Source organism: Enhydra lutris, unplaced genomic scaffold (assembly GCF_002288905.1).
Source record: "Enhydra lutris kenyoni isolate GAN:26980312 unplaced genomic scaffold, ASM228890v2 scaffoldscaffold15, whole genome shotgun sequence".
NCBI lineage: Eukaryota > Metazoa > Chordata > Mammalia > Carnivora > Mustelidae > Enhydra > Enhydra lutris.
The window spans coordinates 59,921,209-59,943,136 of record NW_019154099.1 but is presented as its reverse complement, the minus strand read 5'-3'; the positions used below and the strand labels follow the sequence as shown (position 1 = coordinate 59,943,136).

The 21,928-nt window shown below is 41.7% G+C and overlaps 1 protein-coding gene across 1 annotated transcript in view; it reads right to left on the bottom strand.

The window, feature by feature from the left end:
• Positions 1-21,928, bottom strand: part of LOC111147014 (myosin XVI) — a 471,268-nt gene that overhangs the window by 184,935 nt on the left and 264,405 nt on the right. The window lies entirely within an intron of this gene.

The window sequence follows — 21,928 nt, the reverse complement described above, 5'->3', positions numbered from 1 at the left end:
GCGCGCAAGTTCAACCAGGGAAGCACACTATGCCCAAAAGCTTTCTGAAGAAGTAAAATGAAACAATGAAAGATGACATCAACACAGCTGTACGTTCCTTGGGTTTACTCTCTCAGAGTCAGTGAACAAGGACCATCATCTAGGTCACACAATAATGAGAAGTGTTATAGCCATTTGACTCTAAACTGGGCTCCCATATCATTGGATTTGGACCATCTTTTGTAAATTGGCAAATAGCAAAATAAAATCCCCCTTGAGGATGCAGAAATTCTGTAGCTGATTTGTCTTTTCAAGGAAATGTTTCCTCCGGTCTTACAACAAGAAGACGAATACCTCTCCTTCCCTTTCAGTCAGCATCCGTTGATTGGAGATTATGACCCAGTGGGTTCGGGAGATGCACACCATGCCCATCAGAGAGAGGACAGGCTTGGGAGAAGAGTGAGCTCTGAAGGTGTGTTTGCAGCATTCGTGTTGGCTTTTGACAAGCCTGAGGTTCACAGGGGTGATGGTGAGTCTGATACACGCCCAATATCAGTCAGAGAGTGTTCAGGATGAAACACAGGGAAACCCAAGAGGCGTGTGACCCCATGAGGTGAGTCTGTTCTGGAAGTCAGAGTCAAGTCAGGATTCCCAGTAGGGGTGGGTAATCCCGGGCGGTCAGGTGGGAGTAGTTCCAGATGCCACCAAGTCCATCACCTGCAGCATTCATGATCTTCAAAGAAGAGGTACGATGACTAACTGGGAAAGGGGTCCTCCCAAGAGTGGACTGTCCTATGCAAATGGATGGACAAGTGCTAGCAGGTGCACACTGCGAGTCTAGACTGTCAGTGGGGACCTAGCCCTTCTCTGGAGCTTGGACTTGTTAGAGTAGAGCTACTGGAGGAGGTGAGCTCACCGAGGTCAGGAACATGAGTATTTACAGGTGCCAGGAACCTGCAGCTTTTAAAATTCAGCTCTCGATGACGGTACTACCAGTTCTAGTAAGACTCAAGGATCCACTGAATTTGACACATTTTAGCCTCATTTGTGTAGGGGAGGGCCGATTCTGAGCTCACCCATCATGGTGCCAAGCAGTGGATGTGCAAATGCAGGGACAGCTTCTGTGGTTAAGCATCACGTGAGACCCTGTGGAGCTGCTGACTAAGTCTTAAGGACTGGCTGTTCAACTTTGTGGGTATTTTGGTGAATTCCTAGAGCAACTAGCCCTCCTGGCTGATGAACCCTACTCTCCTTTCTCTTGACGTTGGATCAGCGCGGTAAGAATGCTCTAGATAGTTGTGTCAACTCTAGGCAATGAGAGGTAACGAAGGACTCACAACACCACTTGGCGAGTTGGAGAGAGGTCTGCGGCTAGCTCCTCACGATTTCAGTCTGTAACTGGACCGCGGAGTGACATCTCACCGTGCGCGTCAGCCTGCCAGCCATCAGGGATGGAATACTGAAAATACATGGCGTGGACTTGGGAAGCAAGGGGTTGGAAGAAGTCAGCCTCTATTTTAGGAACACTGAGTTCTTGGCATACTAACACTTGAAGGAGACCTGAGAGTATGGAGATAGGTAGCTTTGCTCTTGAGCTACTTCAGTTTTTTAAATTGGTTACTCATGAGTTTCTCAAGTGTGTCATCTGTCCCATGATCAACTAAACCAGGATGCTCTTTGCTCTTGCCCAAAGCTACTCAGAACACTGTGCTTTGTGCCTGTCCAAGAGAACACACAACCCTTTCCCGACCATATAAAAACCCTTTCTGAAAAACCTTTTATTTGTTTTACAAGCTTATTGGACTACTATTCTACAGAACATTCTCTGGGAAATACCATCCTAGTGGGAATTTCCTGATTCCTTCTGTGGTTCTCACTTAAGGCTCAGGGAGAGACAGAAGATAGACAAAGGAGACAAGGGGAGAGCAGGGAGGACAGAGAAAAGAGTCAACAGCATATTTTGTGTTTGTTTCCATACTTCAAACCAGGCTAAGTCATGACAATTTTGGTAATTATAATTGTTCTGATTTAGTCTTTGGCATTGAGATGTACTTATTTTTGATTTTAAAAAATGCATCTATTACTAGCGATCTGTATAATATCAATAGAAAAGGGTTTTTTTCTTGTTTGTTTGTTTTTTTAAAGATTTTATTTATTTATTTGACAGACAGAGATCACAAGTCGGCAGAGGCAGGCAGAGAGAGAGGAAGGAGGAAGCAGGCTCCCCGCTGAGCAGAGAGCCCGATGTGGGGCTCGATCCCAGGACCCTGGGATCACGACCCGAGCTGAAGGCAGAGGCTTTAACCCACTGAGCCACCCAGGCGCCCCAGGTTTTTTTTTTTTTTTTTTTAATTTGTCAAAACAAAAATCAAATAACAGGGCGCCTGGGTGGCTCAGTGGTTAAAGCCTCTGCCTTCAGCTCAGGTCATGATCTCAGGGTCCTGGGATCGAGCCCCATATCGGGCTCTCTGCTCAGCGGGGAGCCTGCCTCCTCCTCTCTCTCTGCCTGCCTCTCTGCCTACTCGTCATCTATCTGTCAAATAAATTAAAAAAAAAATCAAATAACATGTGGTCCATATATACAATGGAATATTGTGCAGCCATCAGAAGTATGATACCCAACTTTTGTATCAACATGGACAGGACTGAAGGAGATTATGCTGAGTGAAATAAGTCAAGCAGAGAGAGTCAATTATCATATGGTTTCACTTATTTGTGGAGCATTTGAATAGTATGGAGGACATTAGAAGGAAAGGAAAAGTGAATTGGGGGGAAATCGGAGGGGGAGACAAAGCATGAGAGACTGTGGACTCTGAGAAACAAACTGGAGGGTTTTGGAGGGGAGGGGAGGAGAGTTGGGTGAGCCTGGTGGTGGGTATTATGGAGGGCATGTATTGCATGGAGCACGGGGTGTGGTGCATAAACAATGAATCTTGGAATACTGAAAAAATAAAAAAAAAAATAAAACGAACAAACAAACAAACAAAAGACCAACAAAAATAAAAACATGTAACATAAAATCATTTCGACATTAGCCACCCTGACCAGAAAACCGTGTCCTGGGGTCCACAACTTACCAACAGATCCAATCTGTCCAGCAAAATACATTCTAATAGCTACCAAATATTTGGGTATCACTGTTGTTGCCCCACTTACCCTGACTGGGAATCAGAGACTCCTAGGTCCTAAAACCAGAAACAAGCCAGAGACTCATGGAGGCCAAACCTCCATTTGCTGGCACATGAAATAGAGTCATTACAATTTTAGGGACTGATAAAATTCAGTTTCACAAGTCATGAGTTTTCACTAAGTATTTCTTCAGTGTTAAGTGTCAGGCTCAGAATAGGAATCCAGATCTCTTGCTTCCTGTTGCACTTAAAAAAAAAAATTATTTATTTTTTAAATTTCTTTTCAGTGTTCCAGAATTCATTGTTTATGCACCACACCCAGTGCTCCATGCAATACGTGCCCTCCATAATACCCATCACCAGGCTCACCCAACCTCCCACCCCGCCCCACCCCTCCAAAACCCTCAGATTGTTTTTCAAAGTCAACAGTCTCTCATGGTTCATCTACCCTTCCAATTTCCCCCAACTCCCTTCTCTTCTCCATTTCCCCATATCCTCCATGTTATTTCTTATGCTCCACAAATAAGCAAAACCATATGATAATTGACTCTCTCTGCTTGACTTATTTCACTCAGCATAATCTCCTTCAGTCCTGTCCATGTTGATACAAAAGTTGGGTATCATACTTTCTGATGGCTGCACAATATTCCATTGTATATATGGACCACATCTTCCTTATCCATTCGTCCGTTGAAGGGCATCTTGGTTCTTTCCACGGTTTGGCCATTGCTGCTAAACACTAGGGTACAGATGGCCCTTCTTTTCACTATATCTGTATTTTTGGGGTAAATACCCAGTAGTGCAATTGCAGGGTCATAGGGAAGCTCTATTTTTAATTTCCTAAGGAATCTCCACACTGTTCTCCAAAGTGGCTGCACCAACTTGCATTCCCACCAACAGAAAGGTTCCCTTTTCTCCACATCCTCTCCAACACATGTTGTTTCCCGTCTTGCTAATTTTGGCCATTCTGACTGGTGTAAGGTGGTATCTCAATGTGGTTTTGATTTGAATCTCCCTGATGGCTAGTGATGATGAACATTTTTTCATGTGTCTCATAGCCATTTGTATGTCTTCATTGGAGAAGTGTCTGTTCATATCTTCTGCCCATTTTTTGATATGATTATCTGTTTTGTGTATGTTAAGTTTGAGGAGTTCTTTATAGATCCTGGATATCAGCCTTTTGTCTGTACTGTCATTTGTGAATATCTTCTCCCATTCCGTGGATTGCCTCTTTGTTTTGTTGACTGTTTCCTTTGCTGTGCAGAAGCTTTTGATCTTGAGGAAGTCCCAAAAGTTCATTTTCATTTTTGTTTCCTTTGCCTTTGGAGACATATCTTGAAAGAAGTTGCTGTGGTCGATGTCAAAGAGGTTTCTGCCTATGTTCTCCTCTAGGATTCTGATGGATTCCTGCCTCATGTGGAGGTCTTTTATCTATTTCGAGGTTATCTTTGTGTATGGTGTAAAAGAATGGTCGAGTTTCATTCTTCTACACATAGCTGTCCAATTTTCCCAGCACCATTTATTGAAGGGATGGAGAAGCATCTTTCATGCCAGTGGGCCTCAGAAGAAGGCTGGGATAGCGATTCTCATAACAGATAAATTAGATTTTAAACTAAAGACTGTACTCAGAGATGCTACATCATTCTTAAAGGGTCTATCCACCAAGAAGATCTAACAATTGTAAATATTTATGCCCCCAATATGGGAGCAGCCCATTACATAAGAAAACTGTTAATCAAGATAAAGAGTCATACTGATATGGATACATTAATAGTAGGGGATCTTAAAATGCCACTCTCAGTAATAGACAGATCATCCAAACAGAAAATCAATAAAGAAACAAGAGCATTGAATGACACATTGGACCAGATGGACCTCATAGATATATACAGAACATTCCACCCTAAAACAACAGAATACTCATTCTTCTCGAGTGCACATGGAACCTTCTCTAGAATAGACCACATACTGGGTCACAAATCAGGGCTCAACCAATACCAAAAGATTGAGATTATTCCCTGTGTATTCTCAGACCACAATGCTTTGAAACTGGAGCTCAGCCACAAGGAAAAGTTTGGAAGGAACTTAAACACCTGGAAGCTAAAGACCACCTTGCTTAAGAATGCTTGGATCAGGGACGCCTGGGTGGCTCAGTGGGTTAAGCCGCTGCCTTCGGCTCAGGTCATGATCCCAGCGTCCTGGGATCGAGTCCCACATCGGGCTCCTTGCTCAGCAGGGAGCCTGCTTCTCTCTCTGCCTCTGCCTGCCACTCTATCTGCTTGTGCTCACTCTCGTGCTCTCTCTCTCTCTCTCTGACAAAAAAAAAAAAAAAGAATGCTTGGATCAACCAGGAGATCAAAGAACTTAAACAATTCATGGAAACCAATGAGAATGAAGACACTTTAGTCCAAAACCTATGGATACAGCAAAGACGGTCCTAAGGGGGAAATACATAGCCATCCAAGCCTCCCTCAAAAAAATTTAAAAATCCAGAATACACTAGCTGTCTCTACACCTTAAAGAACTGGAGAATCAACAACAAACTAAGCCAACCCAACACACAAGAAGGGAAATAATTAAGATTAGAGCAGCAATCAATGAGATAGAAACTAGAGATACAGTAAAATGCATCAATGAAACTAGAAGCTGGTTTTTTGAAAGAATCAATAAGATTGATAAACCACTGGCCAAACTAATCCAAAAGAAAAGAGAGAGGACCCAAATTAATAAAATTATGAATGAAAGGAAGAGATCACAATTAACACCAAGGAAATAGAAACAATCATCAGAAATTATTATCAACAGTTACATGCCAATAAGTTAAGCAACCTAGACGAAATGGAGGCGTTCCTGGAAATTACAAACTTCCAAAACTGAATCAGGAAGAAATTGACAACCTGAGTAGATCAATATCTAGTAACGAGATTGAAGCAGCGATGAAAAACCTCCCAAAAAACAAACCTTCTACCAAACCTTCAAAGAAGAAACAATACCTATTACACTTTTTAAAAAGTTAAAACCCAGACAAACAATAAAATTACTATAATCACCATAGCATTTCAACGCACTAGCTAGAGGCCACAGGACAAAGTGTTGCTCTGTTTTCTCCTTACCATGCTTTTCCTTTCCCCCCAGTTGCACTGAGATGTAACAGACCCACAACATGGTGGGCTCAATGGGGCCCACGTGCTGATTTGACACATGTGGGCAACAGCCTCACATTCTTCTCACGTAGTCCTTTTCTCCCTTCCTAGTGACATTTTGGCACCCCTACCTTCCTTCTTATGAGGTTCTGGCTACTTAGGGTTGCTAAGAGCACTTCGGGATGTTTTTGCAATGCAATAGGAAGTTCTGAGAAACTAAGTCTTCCTTACCCAAAGGTTAGGGATTTGGGGACCAAGAAGGTGAGGGGATCGAGGGTTTGGGAACCCTGGGAAGTGGGGGGCATCTCAGCATTTCTACAGTCACCCCTGAGATGGAGAGTGGCCTTTTCAACAACTGCCCTCCAATGTGGATCCTCGAAGTCTGTGGTTCAAAGGAGGACTCCCAACAACTGAATTAATGGGACAGTGATTTGTAGCAAGCAGACGTTGCTGGATAACCGACTGCCCCAAAATTCAGTGACTAAAACCAGCAAGTACTTATTCTGGTCGCCGAGGCCTTCCGTCAGATGTGGGATGAACTCCCCCAAGGGCCAGGGTTTGGCCAGCCCCTGGCTGGGTGACAGAGTGTCCCACATTGCACGTGAGCCCAGACTCAGGCACATGGCGGGGACCAGGATCTGAGAACATAGACACGCATCAGGGCTCAGAATCGGTGTACTGTCATTTTTACTGTGTTCTTTGGGCTAGAGCAAGTCACAAGCAGAGCTCAAATTCAAAGGGAGGGGAAATGGACTTGACCCTGGATAAGAGAAGGGTTGAAAGTCAGGGACACAGAGAAGAATAAAGAAGTGGGGCCATCTTTGCTATCTACCAAAGCCTCTTCTCTCAAGAGTGACTTCTAACAAATTCATTTACTAGGTTCATTCACTTTTCAGTGAAAACACCCCCTTTTGCAAAGCATTGTGCGGGATTCTAGAAGCCCAGATACAAAAAGGGAGTGAACAATGTGGCTCTTGGGAACACGTCCATACATGGCTATTTTAAACTTCCGTAATTTTATTAGAAATAAAGAAATCATCTGTATTTCAAAAGGTTAATTTAAATATTAAGTTTTAAAATTGTACTTTCTTATCACTCTTCTGACAGTCTTCAATGTAGGAGACCTTTTGGAAAAAACTCAGGTTTTGATCCTGACATACTGGAGTTCATACATCAAGTCCATCATTTCCTAGCTGTGTGACCAAGGACATTTACTAAACCTCTCTGAATTCCAGTTTCTTTATCTAATACAGGGAGACCACCCTACCTACCTCATGGCTAATTTCACTATGAACTTCAACAACCCTCAGCTTAAAGCCCGGCTCATTTATAGGTAATAGCCCATAAGCGATAACTTCAATAATCGTGTCTTTTTTTTTTTTTTTTAAATAAGTGCACCTTTATCACGTATCACATTCACACAGAAGCCGGGCTTGGAAGTGTATTTTTAATAAGATGGTGTGTGAAGTGAGAAAAGTTAAAAGCATGGAGCCGAAAAAAACTAAAAATGGCAAAATGCACATCCTCCTCAACTCGAAAATTATTACAGAAAAAGGCCAACGATATTTACATGGGGGTGCTGACATTTCCTCCCCGGTGTTTCCCGCAGGGAGAGGCCGGGTCGCTGGGAGCCAGAATGGGACATTCTGCTCTCGCTTCCGAACACTACAGCATTATTCATTCTGGCAGACCTGCCACGATGCTCTGACGGCAGGCGAGGAAGAACATAATAAATACAGATTTGGTTAACTCTATTCAGCAGGACAGGTTACCAGAGGGTTGAAAAGAGGCCAAGTGCATCTCCCCAGTTAGAATTGAAACAAGGGAGCAGGCATGGCTAGTGATGCAATGAATTTTATCCTTTGTATAAAATATACAAGCTTTAGCCTCTGCAATCCGGGCTCAAGAAAGAGCTCGAGAAGTAGAATGCTAGAACGTTTTTTCATTAGCCTTATAAATCACTGAATTCCTTACACATTTTGGGGAATCTATTTGGGTCTCCAATAATATTTGCAAATCATTCGACAGTCATTATCAAAAGGGAAAATCCTGTTTGATACTAAAAATGTCATATTCTTGTAGTTATGACAAATCTCTTTTTTCTTTCATCTCCTGAAAACATGTACTTAAGGGAAAAGTACATAGTTATTTACTGGTTCAATAAGGGGCTCTGTTCTTGAAACAATTTATCACATTATCATGATTAATATTTAAATTCAACCATTATTATGTCTGTAGTATATGGTAATTTTTATAACAAGGGTGGTAAAATTTTAACCACTATTTTGTATTTATTATGTGGTAATTTATAATTATTTTCCTAGCATTGTAATATACATGATGCCTTGGTAAAACTCGAATATTTTTCATTCCCCTTGATCCTTCTATTTAAAAAAAAAATCTCAAAAAATAATGAAAAACAAGTGTACAATTACAGAGAAAATGTTCGTAGCTCTTTAGGAAATCATTATACATATGGGTGTTTTGGTAAGGAAATGGAGCAGAAGGAGAATTATTTAGAAAGCAGGTTTGTCTCAGATATTTTGCTAAATTGTGTAGTTTCGGTTGTCATGGCAATAGCACCATGATTTAAATAAGTCTATACAGAAATAGAAGTCACTCATACTATATTCATAAGAATCAAAGAAATCTCATTATTTAATGGGGAAAAAAAAAAAAAAAACTTCCCAGTTAGGATGAGGGAGGGAAAAACATGGTGTGTCAAATTTATTTTTCTGACAAACTGTTTGTTATTTTATCTGTGAAACAGCATAAAGACAAAATATTTAGAAATAAACAACAAAGCGAGCATTACATGGTAAGCGTCTGGAAGATACTAGGTCCTTGGGGGATCTTTATAGACTCAGGGTCAGCAAAATCATCGAAAGATAAGAGACATACATTCCACTCAGGAAGTCAGAAAAAAAAAGAGCAAAATTCTAAGAAAGTTGAAATAGGGATATAAAGAGACTTCAGGACCTAGTAAAAGAAGTAACATTAACTTGAGAAATGAAAAGAAATTGATTTTTTAAGATAAATAATTCTTACAGGCAAGCTTCAAACACGATTCATCAGTGATACTAGGGCAAAGACATCAATATGAGGAATGTCAGTATTGTCGAACTACAGCTACAGGAGAGACTGAAGGATTATAAAACAAAGTTATGATTTAGTTGGTGAATACATTTAAAATATTAAAATGGACAATTTTCTAGAAAAGATAAATGACTCAAAAAAGAAATAAAACAATCCAATTAGACCTAAAAACTTTAAAATAATTAGCATTCAAAAGGCAATCCATCCTCCATCTCCCCAAAATATTTTAGAAAGACTTGCCCCAGACATTCAAGGCGCCTATCATCCTCATTTAGCACAAACCACTGTAGAGGGGAGGAACCAGAGGAAGCTACCCAATTTACTCTTTCACATAAACCTGACAGCAAAGGACTGTATAAGAAGGAAAAAAATAGAATCTCTTCTTACTAATGAAAGTAAATCTAAACAATCTTAATAAAGACTAGAAAGTTGAATCTAAGACATCATGACCAAACAGAGTTCACGTTATAAATGAATTATTCAACATAAAAAATACACATCACTTTAATTGCTGCATAAGCAAAAAATAGGAGAGAGTAATAGTAATCTTAATCTATAGAGGAAAAAACATATAAAACTTAGCATCCTTGATTGAAAACAATCAGGAAAGATTATCTCCTGGAACCCAAAGTAAGCAGATTACCTGATGGCAAATGTTTAGAGATATTACATTAATTTGGAAATAAGAGAAGAATATCCGCTATCATCACAAATTATCAATGTTGTATGGCGGTGCTAGCCAAAGCAATAAAAGAGGAAGAAGAAATAAGAGACATGAGAGACAAGAGGAAAAAAAAAGTAATTATGATCATTTACTTTATAAAATAGTAAGATATTCCACAGGAAAATTATTAGAACTAATAAGAAAAGTCAGCAGGGTTTCTAGATAGAAGATCAACATATGAAATGCAAGATTGAGAGTCCCAATAAACAAATTAAAATGTAATAGAAAAATAACAACAAAAAGTAAAAAGTACATTAAAAAATCAAATAAAGATGTTCAAGAAATTGGTAAAAAATACAAACCCTATTTAAGAAAAAAACATGAATAAAAATATAGATCATATTTACGGAAGGAAAGAATTAATAATCTAAAGAAACCAATTCTCCTCATATTAATCTACACATGTATTTCTAGTCAAAATCCCCAAAGAACTTTTTTAGGGACTGAGTCAAAGTGATTATAAAATTCATATGCAAAAATAAAGATCCAGTGATAACCAAACCACATAAGAAAATAAAAGTTATTATGAGAACTTACTTATTAAAACAATATATTATTGATACAGTTTCAGTGAAATAGATTAAAAATCAGGAGGGGTGAAAAAACATTTCTAACTAATTGGGGATAACTGGGAGTAGGAACCATGGAATATTTGACTAAAAATATAACATTATATTAGTGCTTCCTATAAACAAGTTCCTGATGTATTGAAATCGAAGGGTTTTAGGAAAAAAAATGTAAGATGACTTTGAATTAGGAGAAGGACATCATTGATAGAGCCCTAGAGTCAGACAACTGAGCGTCCCTGAACCAATCCCACTGCATATCTCTCCGAGTACATCACCAGGGGACGGTGCAGAACCTGCCACGGTCAGCCTCACGTGTCATCAGGGAAATGCAAATTAATGGTCTCCCTGCAATCCTGCCACTAAATATGTACCGGGAGGAATGTATTAAACATGACTCTCAGGAGACGTGCACAAGGATACAACACTGTATCACTGAGAGAAAAAAATGAAAAGATACTTCAGTGTCCCTCGGAAGAGAAGTAGATGAGAAGATTGAGGTTTTTTCATGGAAGGGAATGAATGCAGCCCTTAAAAAGGCTGAATTAGCTCTTTATGTATCAATACAGATAACTCTCACAAGCCGTGTGGATTTAAAAAGGGGACTGCAGCATAAACGTACTGTATGATAGCACTTCTTCAATTCTTAATGGCTCACGGTGTTATAGATTTGTAATAAAAAACCAACATCTAAACAAATAAAAAAAAACCAAATTGTGGGAAATTTACACAAACTTGATGACATTGTCGTCTCTGGGGTGGAAGGGGAGGAACAGATCTGTGTTGGTAAACATAAGGAACTTCAGCTTTTAGCTGCAATTTCCTCTTTCTTCCATGTTAATAAAAATATGAAACAGAAGTGGCAAATGTTAGCCGTGTAAATTCTAGATAGTAGGTAAGTGAGGGACTTGGCCATACCCCTCTGTACTTTTCTTGATTAGTACATCTGCTGTCTCCAATAAAAGACCATTAATGAAGAAAGATATCATATGTTAAGTAGGGAAAAAAAAAACAGGGTAAGTCTATTTTCACTTTCCCACAAATGGACAGCAGGTGTTTGAGTATTTCTGTGAGACATTTGGGAATTAATAATGTAAGTTCATTTTTAAGAATTAAGTACTTTACATTATAATTGATAAAGTAATGCACAAAATATCATTGTACCAACTCTTAATTACTGATCAACGGATGGTCTAGAAATTTAGGTTATCTTTCTTGCAGACATCTTTTTTGATTTGTAATATCCATCAAAGGCTTTAAATCTTTATAATCATTTCAATAAATTGTTAAGGGAAAAAATTGAAACTAATAAGTAAACATTTGGTTTTGAATCAATTCATTTACACTTTCAATCCTTACTTCAGAAGCAAGTTTCACTTTGTTCCCAGTTTCGTGTCCATAAAGGAGGACAGCTAATCTCCATGACCTTTTTGGAACTTTTAACAGGGATTTATAAAATACATAACAAATGAGAGAGAGAGAAAGAGAGAGAGGATGAGATTTTCCTTAGGATTCTCAAGTGAGTTTCAATAGATCATTTGGTCAGATGTTTTCTTGGGGAAATTACTAATTTGTCAAAATAACAGTAAAAAAACATTGACTTTCTAGATATTTTCTTCTTATTCTACTTTTCTATCACCATGTAGATTGTTTCTTCACTTATTTCAGCCTAAAACAACAACAACAACAAACAAAACAAAACAAAACACCAAACCAAACCAAACCACAACCACCACCACCACCACAACAACAGAGGGGCATTTCAAACTTTCCCTATGATTCCTTGAGCATTATGGGGAAGATGTATGTAGTTTGGCAAAGAGATTTAAATTATTTTTCATACTCCTTTGCTCTGCAATTGTCACTGAGCCCTGTCCCACCCCACACTGTTGAGAATCACTACAGATCCTCTAGTCAGTGACATGGATAGTCCCAAAGAGCAGAAAACATTTAAATCTGGAGATAGGTGATAATTGAACAAGTTCTCTTCCATACTTGGGGGGGTGCAGATATTTTGAAAAATCTGTCCCTTATTTTCAATAAAATCTTTCCTACTCATTGGACTCAGGAAGGAGGAACGCACAGCCTACTGTAAGCTTCCAGTTGGAGGGAATGATGGCCAGCCCTCAGGTAAAGCAGAGGAGAGCTTTCTGTAGATAGCATGGCATGGTCATGATCCTGCTGGAGCCTTTGGAGATTTTCAGGTCCCTGGGATGCACAATTCTCATCACCCAGGGTGCTCCCAATGGCTGTCACTCTGGAGAAGACTACTCTACCAGCTTTTATCTTTTAAGCTCAAAGACTCACCCTCCCCAAACTGACCGTGTTTCCTTGCAAAAGAGAAAACAAATTAACTTCCCTAAGAACCATTGATAAATATTATGGCTACTTCCATAGCCTTTTAAAAGTCTTTTTAAAAAGTCATAGGTTGCACCTGTCATTTAAAGGAAATAAAAAAGTTCTCTGGTTAAATAATTTAAGAACAAGGTAGAATGATATTATTACACACACCCCTGATTGGAATTTAGGTTTATGCCTCACGCGGATCAGAAGGAGGAGGTGCAGAAGTCATGACAAACCCCACGCACAGCAGCAAACAAATGACGTAGAGATGGGATCTGGAACTGGTCATAGGATGGTAGGGAAAGTAGATATTCGGTCAAACACTGCACGCATGAACTGTAATGCAAACGACTGGTCTGCAGAGCAGCAGAAAGACACTCTGCCCTCAGCTACATTCAGGCCCCCTAGCTCCTTGTCAACTGACTTTCTGACTCCCTGTCCCTGAAGGACAAGAGACTCTTGACAAATATGCGGTTACGGTGAAACATCGACTCTATGATGTCTAAACTTCCAAAACAGTCACAAGCTTACTATCATACTAGTGTTTTAAGAATTGTTGCTCATCTATTAGACGGTACCTCAGGGTATTTTTTTTTTTTAAATCATACATTTCATCTAAAATTTTAAAAGATAATTTTTAACTTAAAAAAATCTCAACAAAATCATTACCCCAAAAAATTGGACTTAAAAATCCTCAAGAACTCCTGGTAGACTGGGAACCACCCTGAAGGTATTAATTCAGAATTTTTTCATTTCTTTAATCAACAAATTAAGGAATTATTCCAGCCCAGGCATATGGATTTTGTTTTGCTGGATGTGGTCTTTCAATCACCAGGAATTACCTGAGGGATTCTGGGTATGTGTGTGTGTGTGTGTATGTGTATGTGTGTGTGTGTGTGTGTGTGTGTGTGTGTGTGTATGTGTTTACACCATTCACTGGATTCTCAAATGAGACTCTGACCTACAAAAAGTCACATAACATTTCTTAAGTACATTAAGTGCTACCTGATTGGATCAGAGAGATAAATGGTAATCACAGCAAACTTGCCTACAAATTCCATATAAACGGGAAAAATATTACGTTCTACTTAAAATCCTTGGAAATCCAACAAACATGTGCATATGCACCAAAAAATACTCAGAATTAATAGTACATGAACTGAATCCTTAGCAGAACAAAACTCAGGAGAATCCCCCCAATAAATGTAAGCCGTATATCCTGTTCACCCCATTAATCCACCGGATTCTCATTTCAGAGCATGAAGGTAGAGATGGGCCTCCTCTGCCACTCTCTGAGGCAGTCTTCAGACCCACTACAGATTATCCAAAATGCTGACATGGGTTTCTTTTTTAAACCAGCCTGCAGAACTCTCCAAAGCTATAATTATATTTTCCCTACAGGAAATATTTGTTCTCTCTAATTAAGGAAGAATAGCTCATCTCATCTAAGGAAGGAGCTCGGTGCTTCTGACGATGAACGTTAACCTGCTTGTTACGATCTTACTGCAGATTTTCTATGTTCGTTGAGACGCTCAGGTCCTGGGCCAGAGCGGAAAGGACTCACCGGTGATCACCAGGCATCACGACAGCACCTCAAATTTATGCCCCACTAGGCCTGCTCCTCTCTTCTCATTTCAGAGAGTGTGTCGTCAGCGGTGACACTCGGGGAAGCCGCCCCCACAAGCGACACCGGGATCCGCTGCAGTGACCTTTGCCGCCAGCTGGGAAGCCACAGGCATTTGGTGACCATGCTGACGGAAATCTTTCCGGACATCTAGCATGTTCTGTGCTGCCTTACAAAATGCTTTTTCCTTACTATCAAAATGTGTGAATTTAGAAGCAGGGTGAGATGCAGAAAATATACTACTGATGATTTTGGGAACCAAACCATCGAATTGATATGTGAATTCAAAGGAAAAGAAAAAGAGAAAATAATGCTAAAGAAAATTTCAACTTCTCTCTAAAATAGTCTAGCTTCTTCTCTCACTGGTGTATCTGTGCAACACCTCTGTGTGTAATTCAAACCCACACTACACATGTCCTGGGTGGGCAAGGGGACATTTAATAGTGTGAGAAATTTTCCAACTGATTCCTTCTCAACAACCTTCTTTTCTCTCTCCATACTCAATCTATGGATGGAAAGACAGACTCTGGGCATTTCCCAGGGTGGTGAGCCCTTACCTTCCAGTGAAAGATAAGATGGCTTTCATTTTTAAAGCCTAAAGCCTTCATCCCAATTTCACCCCATTCTCCCACCTGTCCCCCTTGCCTACCCCTTTCCCCGCTGAGAGCACCAGCTCTCTGCTCACCAATGCAATCCTCCTCATAGCCAGTACCCATCCAGCCACCTCACACTCACCTGTCCACAGAGCTGGCGTCCTCCATGTGAGTTTTTCCTCAAGGAACCCCTACTTCCTGGGAAATATGGTGTCTAAGCCACGGGGACCTCATTTTTGCAACCATCAAGGAGCACACACGACACTCTCAACTAGTTGGGCTCTCTACAAGTGAGTCTCGGATGTATCAGCACAGAAAGGGACAGAGGATGGAGACCGATTGATGTGAATCCACGGTCACCCACTTACTGCAAAGCCTCTGAGCAAAGAGAAAACCCCTCTCAGGTCTGGAAGCGTACATGAACAGCGACATTCCTATTTCTAAAGAACAACATATTTCCTCTATTTGGCACTCTTCAGAACACACAAGGTCACCGAACCAAAATTCAACAAAAGAGACTGGACCGTATCCTGGCTTCCCAATATGCTGTCTATTGGCATCTCTTCCGAACCCTCCGTCTCCACAGACAAATCACCATCAGCCAGGAAGCCTTCTATCCAGCCACACCCACCGGGGTTTGGGGAATTTAGCCAAGCAGCCATTCCTGCTGTGTCAGGCCCTGCATGGACAACATGGTGTCCTCTCGTTATCCTCAGACGACCCTGGACTCCAACCAAAGCTCCTGGTGGAATCAGGAGGAGCAATCTTGGATACTCAAGGACTCAGGATGAAAATGAGTCAAATGTTGGTTTGGGCGTCTGAAGACATGTGGGGGGGAGCTCTTCCAAAGTTTCTATAAGTCCCTGAAGCCGAAAGTAACTAATCATAAAGTCTTTAAATGTTTATGTTTAGCTCAACTAAAATATTGTAAGAACGCAATACAGCATAAGCATATTTAAGAAACTGAACGCTCAGTACAACCCCCCAAATCTCCATATGTATGCTCAAAACTCCGTTTATCTGCCGCATACATTTGCATGCCAAATTGTGCCGCCCAGAAGTGTGGATTTCAGAACAAGCAGACGCAAATGAATGAATGAACGAACAAATGAAGGAATGAACAAATCAGTGAGTGGGTAGATAAATAAAGTGTGTCATCCACACCACATGGCCCGGCCTCTTCCCCTCTACCTGCCAACCTTTCACTCTCCATCTGTTTTTTTCTCAGGGTGTGTCGAACGGTGGAAAGGAATACCGTCACGGGTTCTGTTCCTCCGTCGGCCCCAGGATTCAGAAGGCGTGATGAAGCGAGTGACATCAACGGGAGGTTTCAGCATCCGAGACATGTGGGGAACCGTCCCAAAGGTCCCCCCCCCCCCGCTGTTCAAGAACATCGGCCAGCAGCCGAGTCCGCACTGAAACTCTGGTGAAGGAACCGCGTGAGGAACAAGCAGTCCCAGTAAATGTAACGTCGCCCGTTCAATCTCAAGCGTCGCATTATGAAGCAGGTCCACGTTTAGGAGCTGCAAAAATCACTTTATCATTTTCTTTGAAGCAAGGTATTTATTATTCATTCGACTTCAGCTAGAATCGCCGGCATTTAGCTCATTTCGGAATCACAAGGATGATTCCTGTACAAAAGTGAGGTGCTGTTTAGAGCCTGTGTCTTGTTTAAAAATTGTAAAAAGTGAGTAATGAAAGCGTCTGCAAGTCCTCAAGGCACTGTCCCATCCTCGAGTCCGTCTCTGCCTTCAACCCAGCGAAATCCTGCCCCAGAATCACACCTGGGAAGCTGTGGGGGGCCAGGGCCCTGTGTGCGGAGCCCGTGTTGAAGGGACTGCCCCAAGCATGGGTGACACGTGGGGAATGAAAGCCCGAACACCTTCCTCACCCCGAGTTCTGCGGAAGGAGAGGTCCAGCGTGGGAATGTGTGAGGAGCCAGAAAGGGTCGGGGATAAGCATCCTCCAGCTTTCAAAAAGGCAAGACATCCCTCACTTCCTGGCCCCTGGCCCCATCTCCCAGGCGCCTTCACACCCCTCCTAGAAGGCAGCCCACTACCACCCTGGTCCCGCCGGCAGGAGAGAGCACTCTCGTCTTGAGACGCTTTTAATTTCGGTCCCAGCTGGGTGTTTGGGAACTTAGAGGATTCTCAGGAAGATGACTTGTGAGCAGACACGTCTTGGGACCTCCCACTGTTCTTCCCGGGGCAGTGATATATTCTCCTGAAACGACACTCTTTAAGGGAAGGTGAGGCAAGAGAAGGACCTGTGTTTTCCCAACACCACAAATCACACATTGTAACAAGGTTGTTACGCCAAGATAAGTAATAATACCACAGGGGCTGGGGACAATTTTACTTATGTTGACGGAATAAAAGAAACACTTTCTAGTGGGCGAACATAACACCGTCCATACTGTGACCTTTTCAGATGAAAGATAAATTTAATGTGTCTCCCTACTAACTTTTTCAAAAGGTTTGTGATTTTATTAAGTAGAGGAACAGGAGCTACTTAAGAGCAAGCCTTTCCTTTTGGAATGTTCCACTAGAAACAGCCAACCCGTATCACGAACCAGAGAAGGCTTTCTACAATGATGAGGCAAAATAATTCATGGGGGTAGGAGGTATGGAGGAACTTTATCCAGATTCCTTTCTATGTCCCACAGGTGGGGGGATGCTTGAGGTGATGTTCTGGAACACAGTGGGTGGACCTGGAAAGGAACCTACGTAGAGCTACAGGAAGACGCACAGACGGAAGCACGGGAGGGGACCGTCCCTAAGCGTTCGCACATCACAGCTGCTCTCACGGGGTCGCGGGCTCAGGAAGCAGGTGGATCCGGAAACTGTAGGGTACTGCGGTTTCCTGACCAGGGAAGCTAACTCCCTGGGGGAAAGGGACACTGGGAACCATCTCAAGGCCTCCTGAGAAGAGTAAGCAGGAGGATTTGGTGTGACTGTGATTAATGAAGCGTCTGACGGAAGACTTCTCCTCGGGGAGAAGAAGGGCTGTATCTCTGGGAAGGGAGCTCCCACCCAGCTTTGGATGGGCAGGGAAGAATGGAATTAAGGCAGCGTCCTCCATGGGCTTCACAGTTGCCAATTTCCTGCGTGCGAGTTTACAAGAATCTACACATGGACCTCCGTGTGGTTCAAACATGGGATCTCTACGCCGACACTGGTCATGGGGTGTCAGTGACAATGTAGAGGGGAGTTGAGGCCAAGGACTCCCAGACCACAGGGGTCTCCTGCATGTCTAGTGACCACATCTTGAGAACGGTCAAATGGGAGGACTGCCACACCCTAAGACAGGTGGGTTCATCTGTATCTTTTCAAAAATAATGGACAAAAAAGACCCAAACCATGTAGCACAGGAGTTCTAGGGCCTACCTGCTTTCTTGCATCAGATAGGCTTTGGCTCTTACAAGCCAATCAACCCTCTTTTTTTTCTCTTTAAGATTTTATTTATTTATTCCACAGAGAGAGAGGAGAGAGCACAAGCAGGGGGAGCAGCAGAGGGAGAGGCTGAGCAAGGAGCCTGATGCGGGGCTTCATCCTTGGATCATGACCTGAACCGAAGGCAGTTGCTCAACCAACTGAGCCCTCCAAGGCACCCCTCAAGCCAATGAACTCTTAAATTAGCGCTCCCTTCTTGTTAAGTGGAGATCTATTGCCCTGGTCCTGGGGTTTCGAAGCTCCGTGGGTTGTAACTCTCCCACCCCTGCAGGAGGTCCTTCCCCATTGGCGTGTGCAGGAGGCGGCCCTGGTGGGAGGCCGGGAGCTCTCCTGCCGGGGGCGCCACCCCCCGAATGCTGACAGGGCCCACGGGCTAGCCAGCCTGCGTGACTGCAGAGGTCAGAAGCGCTTGCCCCACTCGGGAGCACCTCTCGGCTCTGCTGTCTCCCTCCCAGAACCCACAGAACCCGTGTCCTGGCTCCTCGCGCCATACTCCACTGAATTATTTCTCCACTTTTAAGAGTCAGACACGAGAATGTGCAGGGATGGATAATGCCGTGAACGCATGGCGCGCACATGGACGTGCGAGGACTGGAAGCGGCAGCGAGCCCGTGAGCAGGTGCTGGCCAGACGTGCCGGAGGAGCCACGAAGGCCTGGGCCGCGGTCGCAGTGTCCCAGGTCACGACCGGGCTGGGAGGAGGAGCGAGCTGGTATCATGGAACTCCGAATTAGCCCTGTGTACCCTTCACTTCAGAGGCCGAAGTGATAGTTCAGAGAAAGAAATGTCCCAGAAAGTGGTTCACAAGCCACAGCTCTGATTCGTGTGGGATTCTCAAAAGGAGATTCATCAGGAAGGGAATAAAGAAGCAGGACATCCGCGCGCCACAATCTCCCAGGGCTACCATTGCTCCCACAATACCTGTGTCGTTCTTGGCTGGTTAACAGGATTTCTTCTGAAGCTAGATTATATGCACGCACTTTTTAGTGTGAACACTAAAGTTTTAAACAAATCAAGGCGTCAAAGTATTATATGTATCATATACGTTATTATATGGTGTGTATAATATATATTACATGTACATTATTATAGACGTACATGTATATAATTAATAATTTCTATTACTATATATGTGCATAATTATATTGTATATTATATATTATTGTATATGTCTATAATACATATAATATGTATATATTACATGTTATATATTATCCCATTATTATGTTATATATTAGGATACTCTGTATCATGATATTCTATATATTATATAGAACATGTATGTATATTATAGTACAGTATAGTATAGTATGTATAGGGCTATGATATATGATACAGTAATATATGTTACATATAATACATTATATATAGTAGTGCACATGATACAACACATTGTCTATACAACACATTGTATGTGTTGGTTCTGTTGCTATTTTCATTAATATTCCTTTTTGCCTACTTGGATCAAATCATTGTCAACTGAGCCTAATAAGTAAAGTTCTGGCGTGTTTTGATTTCTGGAGTGTCCTGACCACAAAGTGTGTCCCCTGAATGAGAGCTGTCCCAGCAAGCTCTCACTGTCTCAGCCAGTGTGTGCAGCCTGGACAGGCATTAAGCCCACAGCAGGCGACAGGCTGGGGACATCCGCGCGGCAATCTTACTGGCTTGATTCTGGCCAAGCAAATACTGCCAATGCACTGGTTCATCATAATTAATTACTCCTCACCATCTCCCACATTATACCTCAGGATTTTAACTTAGAAGCGACCCTATTTAGAATCTAGGTAGAGAAAGTAACATCTTTCAAAATGTATAACGTTACTGATTTTGTACCTATTTCACCGTAATCCAGGAAATGAGTCCGGATTTCCAAGAAGAAATATTTCATCTGATTCAATTTCACTTGTTTTCTTTTAATAACTTGTTAGAGTACATCTTATTTACAGTTATTCTCTCTTGCAAATTTTACCAAAAACAAACAAACAAAAAAACAAATCTAGTGTGAAAAATACTCCCCATCAACATCCAGAGTGCTCGCCAACTTGAACCCTGGGGATGCACATTTTTAATATAACAGTTTCGACACAATTACTCATTTCAAAAACATGAAGGATTCATAAACAACCAAAGCCTAAGTTTATCCAAATTTTGAGACCTCTCAGACTTAAGAAATGGGTCTGTAAATCTACAAATCCTTCAGCTTTCCATGAATTTCAATGAGTTAGAAATACTACAAACATAACCTTTCTTTGCAGTATTTTGAGACTTAAATTTAGGTTTGGGTGACCCCGGGGAGAAACGAGAGAAAAACATGGGAATTATGACTCATCTAAGAATAGTGTGTATTCTAAGTTAAACTTCTAATACATTAAAACATTGCCAATTTCCCGCTAATCTCTGTCCTCATTCATTTGCTTGGTAAAGAATTTTTTTAAAAGACAGCACTAACACCATCAATTTACATATTGACACAGTGGCAATATTCCCACTGAGAGGGAAATACTATGCTTTCCAAGGATTGTATTTGTATATTTTTCTCTGTGTGTGTAGTCAAACATCGAGGCTATGTATTATGTATGTATGTAATTTAGGGTTCTGCAAAATTTAAGTGCCAAATGGAGGGGTGTCTGGGTGACTCAGTCAGTTGAGCATCTGACTCTTGATTTCAACTCAGGTCATTATCTCAGGCTCATGAGATCAGGCACACCCAGCTCTGGGCCCTGTGCTCAGCATGGAGTCTGCTTAAAATTCTCTCTCTCCCCCTGGCCCTTCCCCCTACTCCTGCTCTCTCTCTCTCTCTCTCTCTCTCTCTGTGTCTTTCTCTGTGTCTCTAAAATCAATCAATCTTTAAAAAGAAATGTGTCAAATGGAAATTTTCTAGAAGTTTCTATGCGCAGCTGGATTTATAACATTAATTTTTTTCAATGTCAATTTCAGCAGCACAGCCAATAATTTTACACAAGATTAATTTGCAAGACTTAGCATATTAATATCATTCTGCGCGTTATCTTCATATTTATAGGAAAATGACAAATTCACAGACAATAAACAGTTCTAAATCCAAGAATCCTCACCAGACCAAACGCTAAGGCACAGCTGCTAAAATTTCGATAATACCACACCCAGATCCCAAGCCCTAGGCCGCACTGTGACTCATCCACCTGCTGTGCAATTCCTATGTGCACATTCCAGTGAGGCCTTCACTATCCCTTTGTCCTTGATGTCTTTTGAGATGTCCACATTTCTTTAAGAACTGTCCATTAATACATGTTACTTCTAAT